Source organism: Dipodomys ordii, unplaced genomic scaffold, assembly GCF_000151885.1.
Source record: "Dipodomys ordii isolate 6190 unplaced genomic scaffold, Dord_2.0 Scaffold9, whole genome shotgun sequence".
In the NCBI taxonomy this organism is placed as follows: Eukaryota; Metazoa; Chordata; class Mammalia; order Rodentia; family Heteromyidae; genus Dipodomys; species Dipodomys ordii.
In genome coordinates this window covers 6,225,946-6,233,106 of record NW_012267225.1, presented here as the reverse complement: position 1 = coordinate 6,233,106, position 7,161 = coordinate 6,225,946, and the positions used below count along the sequence as shown (strand labels likewise).

The window sequence follows — 7,161 nt, the reverse complement described above, 5'->3', positions numbered from 1 at the left end:
GCACAGTACTGTTTCAGAAGCCATAAATCATCATTTATTACAAAGAATGCAAAGTTCTTTGCTTAAAACTGACCCATGACAAATGTTATCTCTAGAAGATAACCAGCAGTCACATCTTCTAGATCCACCCATGCCCAGCGGGGCACAGCACTCACTGTGTTCTGCTATGAGCCAGCTCCTCCGTAACAATACTGCCTGGTTGCTAATAAAGTCCTATTTTTGACCAAACAAAATACTTGGTTGTGTGCAGCATGTGATAGGATGGGTTATAGGCCCTCCTCAACACAGTGAGAAAAAAGAGCAAAGCCCCACCACCAACATGGACTAAGAGAGATTTACTAGGGAGCTTGAAAGAGGCACCAAGACCATATCAAAGCAACCATGGTCTGCGACAGGGTGGGTCATTACTAGGCAGGGAAGCGTGTGCCTGCACAATTCCTATACAGAAGCTCAGTGTCTCCAAACACCCCAGAGAAAAACAGTCAGAGCCCACAGGACTCTCCTTGGCTCTTACCTGTGTACAACCTTGCCATCCTACCTCCTGCACACCATTCATCTGAGAGAGGCTGCAGAGAGGCTGCCCATTCACCCCTAATCTTCTAGTAATACAGGAAATTAATGGCAACATTGAGAAAAAGAAACACTAGCATTCTGACCTGGAAAATTGGAACTATGATGTAAGACATAACATGTTCTGGCCAAAAGGCGGATTGACTTAAGAAAGTTTTTCTCTAGTCTTAAAAAAAATATCAAGTATATGTTCCACAGCCCAGATACTTAAAGATTTAAACCTTCTACAAAGCAACAGAAGCTGGGTGCCAGTGGCTCACATTTGTAATCCTAGTTACTCAGAAGACTGAGATCTGAGGACTAAAGTTTGAGCCAGCCTGAGCAGAAAGGTCCCTGAGACTCTTATCTCTAGTTAGCCAGCAAAAAGCTGGAAGAGGAGGTGTGGCTCAAGTGGTAGAACCAGCAATGTTCAAGTCCCAGTAGTGGCACACACACAAAGAAAAAGAAAAAAAAAGCAACAGCAATGAGCTCCTGCTTCACCACCTTATAACCCAATAGAATGAGAAGTAAAAGGGGAATGGCGAGGTGAAGGCACAGGGGGCTGGCCCGACCTGGCGAGCAGGCAAGCCGCGTCTCCTTGGGGCACCTCTGTGTTCTCCTGGTAGGACCTGGGCACCTCTAACACGGAACACCGCCTCCATTCACTTAAACCCACTCTCACTGTTACAATCTCACCGAGGGATAACTCCTACTCACCAGTGCACACGGCCGGGGCACAATACACCCCTGCAAAGTCCAAGGTGGCATTTGGTGAGAGAGGCCAGAGGAAGAAAAAGGCCAGTCTTTAAAAGACGGGGGGCCGGAAGTGGCACTGTGGCTCAAGTGGTAGAGCACTAGCTTTGAGCTGAAGAGCTGAGGGACAGCACCCAGGCCCAGAGTTCAGGCCCCACGACCAACAGAAATAAATTAAATTAAATATGGGGGACAAGAAAGCACATAGGAAGCCCCTTGATATGTGTGACAGCAACACTGACAGCACACCTAGGAGAGAACCAATGCCAAATTCAAAATTCAGTCCCAGGCAATCTGTGAGGGCCAAAGAGCCTCCTTAGATGGGAAGATGGCCAAACAAGTCTGCTGTTTTCCCTTACAGTCAGGACTCATCCAGAAACATCTGGAAGGCATGGTTACTAGGAAGGCAGTCACGTGGACTTCCTTTTATACAACATATTCTAACATGCAACACACACTCCTGAAACACATTAACAGGTACAACTCTCACACAGAAGCCAACACATACATGCAACACAGTCCAACTCACATACCAACACACATGCAATGTACCACACAACATACTCCTGACACACATTAACACATTCCACACAAGACAAACTCACACAACACACCCTCATGCAGTACCACCACACAATACAACATACATACACATATTCTACTAACGAAGTACTCTCTCCTATAGTCAGAGCACTTTTAGGAAAGGAAGGAAGGTCAGTCCAAGGGCAGCCAGCTGAGCTGGGCATAAGGAGCCCTTGTACTGATTGCTGCTGCTGCTGCTTAACTTCCTGGGTTTCCATCCATTAGTTCAGAAAATGGAAATGGTAAATAGAGGCAACCCCAAGGTTTAACCTCAATATTCAGGGAGTTGAATTTTCTACTCAAAATTGTCCTTGGAAGGCAAGCAAGTAGATGGGAAATACATGATTAAAAAAAAAAAAGTAATGCCTAAAATCATTTACACGTCCTTTTAAGAACAAAGAAGTACACATCCAGAGTCAATGTTGTCATTGGTCAATAGCCTCGCACCCTGATGCCCCAACACCTCCCCCACAGGCCTCCAGGGGGAACAGGAAGGGCCTAGAGAAAGTGGGAGAGCCTCACAGGACAGATCACCCACAATGCCATTACCTCCCTGGCAAAAGCTGGCCCTGGCCCTAATGTCCTGAGTGCCTGCACCCAGGCTCCCAGGATTGGCCCAGCTGCTGCTTCTCTGAACATCCTGTCAAGCCCATTCTTCTGACACTGAACACCACCACCAACTTACAGTAGGTCCTGTTGAATTATTTGTTGTTGTTATTTTCTGTCACTCCTGAATTTCTCAAATGCTATATCTCAGCTCTTTCTGGATTATAAAACAGGCTGCTATCATGCCTACTGTGTCTAATACTCAGCTTCACTCAAAAATCTGCTAAGGAAATAAATGCTTAAGGAAATGAGGTAATTTAAAAGCTCTCATATGGCAAAAGCAATCTCTAATGAAATCAATTACAATCCAATGTAATTGTACTAAGTGTAAGGTGAATGCAAGCACACACACACACACACACACACACACACAATTGCACCAAAGTATACATCAACGTGCAAAAACATGTTCACTTAAGAGCCTACTGCATTTTGTATTTAATACATGGCAAACAACAACAACATAACAAATCTACCTAACTTAAATCTTCAGAGGTTATTTTTAGTGCTGAAGCAATTATCCTTCAAGCAACTATGTCCTGTAGGAAACTGCAGACATTCCAAGTATAAAATAGAGAATGGTACAAACAGAATTTTCAAGGTATGACAAAAGCCAGTTGGCCTTTTTCACAAAGCTACATCTAATTTGGATACCAAATGGATACCATATCCCACTGTCAGTTGCTGCTCAGGTTATATCATTTCTATCATTAGAATCCAATGTTAGAATTTGTTCTGTATTTCATACCACACTTTGGTGTGGGGTATTCCCAAATGAAGACTAGAAAGGGTCCTCAGAAATAAAATAATCAGCACCCTAATGCCAGGAAAGAAAGAGTACATAATGGGACAACATAATTTTATCTTCATTGCAGGTAACCAGTGTTGAAACCAGTCTGCTGAGCCTGAGCACATAGACATAGAGAAAGATCAGCCAAGATCCATGGGAAAAGGTTTAACTTTTTCCATAAATAATCCACAGAGCAGATGATGCTTAGGTTTACTGAACAGTCTCTTGCTCAAAAGAAAGATTCTTTTGACAGGTTATCAAAGATTCATAGCAGAACACACACACACACACACACACACAGAACAAGGGCCTATTCATTAGAAAGAAGACAGAACAGGGGCTGGGAAGGTGGCTCAGTGGTAGAACACTTGCCTTGCATGCATAAGGCCCTCAGGTCAATTCCTCAGCACCACATAAGCAGAAAAAGTCAACTGCGGCACTGCAGCTCAAGTGGTAGAGCACTAGCCTTGAGCTAAAGAGCTGAGGGACAGCACCCAGGTTCAAAGTTCAGGCCCCATGACTGGCCAAAAAAAATGAAAACAAGAAAAAAGAAAGAAGACGGAACAGAAGAAAGAATGAAGGAAGATGGAGAATAAAAATATGGGAGAAGGGGCTGGGAAGGTGGCTCAGTGGTATAGCGCTTGCCTTGCATGCATGAGGCCCTGGGTTTGATTCCTCAGCACCACATAAGCAGGGGGGAAAAAAGCTGGAAGTGGCACTGTGGCTCAAGTGGTAGAGTGCTAGCCTTGAGCTGAAGAGCTGAGGGACAGTGCCCAAGCCCTGAGTTCAAGCCCCACAACCGACCAAAAAAAGAAAAAAAAAATGGGAGAAAACGATGACCCAAGAAGGAACCTGGAATGTAGAGTAAGGAGAAAAGTGACATTAAACAGGTGACTGGTTATCACGTCAGATAAAGCAAAAGTTGGTCTCAGTGACCAAGAGCAAGAGTATCTGTCATCTGAACCAGCTGTCTGTATTAAAACAAAACTGATTCGCAGTGCAATGTAATGATCAGCTACAGATAATCAAATTAATATTATCTACTAAAGCCAAATTGCATCTTTCTTTAAGATTGGGTTATTATGTAAATAAGGAGAGGCTGTAGATTTAAAACACTTAAATGGGCCAATATCTTGTTTCCCTGAATTCTGATTACCATGGTACCAGCTGAGACAAGACTGAGTAGCTTTTTACAGCTTAGGGAACAGGTGCAATCATAAATATGCAAAAACTATCCAGAGACAATTAATATTCCACGCTTTATGTTTAAACTTGTCACATGATTTCCAAGATGTGGGACACATTCACACTATTTTCTACAAGGACATCCAATATAAACACATAGTACAAAAACTATCTGTGTTTTGTAATTTATTTTATTTGGCAGGAAAAGTCCTTTGGGATTGCCGATATTAGACTATACATCTTTTATTAATGATAAGCTACACATTTTCTGACTGAGGAAGTAGGAAGTCACCATGGCCTAACAACTATACTCCATCAACCCATGTTAAAGGAAAAATACATATTAATACACACAGATATACACATACAGGCATACATATAATTAGCTGCTCAGATAGATGATTTCAAAATTCTAATACAAATGGAACAAATGAGTGTGTGAATCAGAATGAAGATGCATATTCTAAAACCTCCCAATCTCCCAATATGACTTTCATTTAGCCAGGCATCAGTGGACCACACTTGTAATCCTAGCTACTCTCTCAGGAGGCTGAGATTTGAGGCTCAAGGTTCAAAGATAGCCCGGGCAGGAAAGTTTGTGATACTCATCTCCAATTAATCACAAAAAAAAAAAAAAAAAAGCCAGAAGCAGAGTTGTAGCTCAAGTGGTAGTATACTAGCCTACAGCTGAAAAATCTCAGGGACAGTGCCCAGGCCCTGAGTTTAAGCCTGATATTGCCAAAAAAAAAATAAAAATAAATGAACTTTATATATTCTAAAGAGGTTCTTTAATAATTAGGTTATATTTCACAATTATAGGTAATCACTAAATAGCTTCCTCTCAAAGATCTAAAAGTATAAATAAGGTTACAAAGCCAGGAACCTGCCAACTTTATTAAGCAAATTATAGTTATGAAAATAAAGTCTCTTTCTGAGACTACACTTGCTGAAAATACCCTTCATAGACTATCAGAAATGGACTTGGACAATTATGCCCAGGTAGAAAAGGTGTCATTTGTGATACAGCAAAGTATAATATAAAAACAAGAAATCACCACATATAACCATACAACTTGCTATCTTTTTGGAAAATTCTGCTTCTTGACCTGGGGAAATAGCTTACTCATAAAATATTTGCTCAGTTTGTGCACAGTCCTGTGCACAGTCCACTACTCAAAAAAGAAAAAAAAATCAAATATAAAACTGTTTCTTCTTTCTTTGGATGAGCTTAACTTGCTTCATGAAGTTTGGCCTCAAGCAGTAGAAACTCAAAGCTGAGCCTGAACTAGAGGTAGCAGCAGCAGGAAAGAAAGAGGCCAAGCCACTAGAGACTTCCACACAATTCAGCCACATGACCTTGGGCTAGTGTCACTTCAGCTCTCCAAAGGTACTATCCTACTCTGAAATACACCATTCTTGGTTTCTAGGAGGTATGGGAAAGGCGTTAAACACATACACAACTAATACCCTGAGCCATCAATAAGAGGTGACAAGAAATAATCTGGCAGTGTCCTGGATGTGGACAGAGATACCAGAGTTTGTTCACACCAATCAGAAACATCTGGTTTTAAAGATCCAGTTAGCTAGACTAGGTGGCACACACCCATACTGAGAGATACTAGGAAGCCCAAGTAGAAGAATTCAAGGCCAGGCTTTGCCGACGCCGCTGTCGATTGTGGTCACCAGCTGCCAGCCATGGTCAACCCAACCTGTTCTTCGACATTGCCGCCAACGGCAAGCCTTTGGGCCGACTCTGCTTCAAGCTGTTTGCAGACAAGGTTCCAAAGACAGCAGAAAACTTTCGTGCTCTGAGCACTGGAGAGAAAGGATTTGGTTATAAGGGTTCTTGTTTCACAGGATTATCCCAGGCTTCATGTATCAGGGTGGTGACTTCACATGCCATAAGGTCACTGGTGGCAAGTCCATCTACGGAGAGAAATTTGAGGATGAGACTTTCATCCTGAAGCATACAGGTCCTGGCATCTTGTCCATGGCAAATGCTGGACCAAACACACATGGTTCCCAGTTTTTCATGTGTACTGTCAAGACTGATTGCTTGGCAGCAAGCATGTGGTCTTTGGGAAGGTGAAAGAGGGCATGGAAGTCATGGAAGCCATGCAGGGCTTTGGGTTCGGGGATGGCAAGACCAGCAAGAAGGACATCATTACCGACTGCGGACAACTCTAATACGTTTGATTTGGTTTACCATAACCACCAGACCATTCCTTCTGTACCTCAGGAGCACACCCTTCTACCCCATCTGCTTGTGATGTCCTGTCATCTTTGTGCCCTCACTGCAGTTCTTTGGGTTCCTTGTTTTCCTTACCTCCCCTCCAAATCTAGCTGGATTGCAGAGTTAAGTATATGATTATGAATAAAAACTAAACAACAGTGAAAAAAAAAGAATTCAAGGCCAGCCTGGGGAACAAAGTGGGATCCCACCGAAGAATATTATGTATATATAGGAAATGTGTAGGAATATAATGTATATGTAGAAAAACAGTATAATGAACCCGCTAAAAAATGTTTTAAAAGGGGGAGGAGCAAGCAAGGAGGCTAAGAAAGAGTAATCTAGATGGGTGAATTTGACCGAAGTGCATTATATGCATCTATGTAAATGTTACAATGAAACCACATTGCATTACTAATTTATGCCAATGAAGTTTTTTTTTCAGAAAGGAAAAGTCCTAGTCATG

At 42.4% G+C, this 7,161-nt stretch overlaps 1 pseudogene; it reads left to right on the top strand.

The window, feature by feature from the left end:
- The first annotated feature begins 381 nt into the window (after positions 1 to 381).
- On the top strand, positions 382 to 6,701 carry LOC105980373 (annotated as a pseudogene).
- The last annotated feature ends 460 nt before the right edge of the window (positions 6,702 to 7,161 follow it).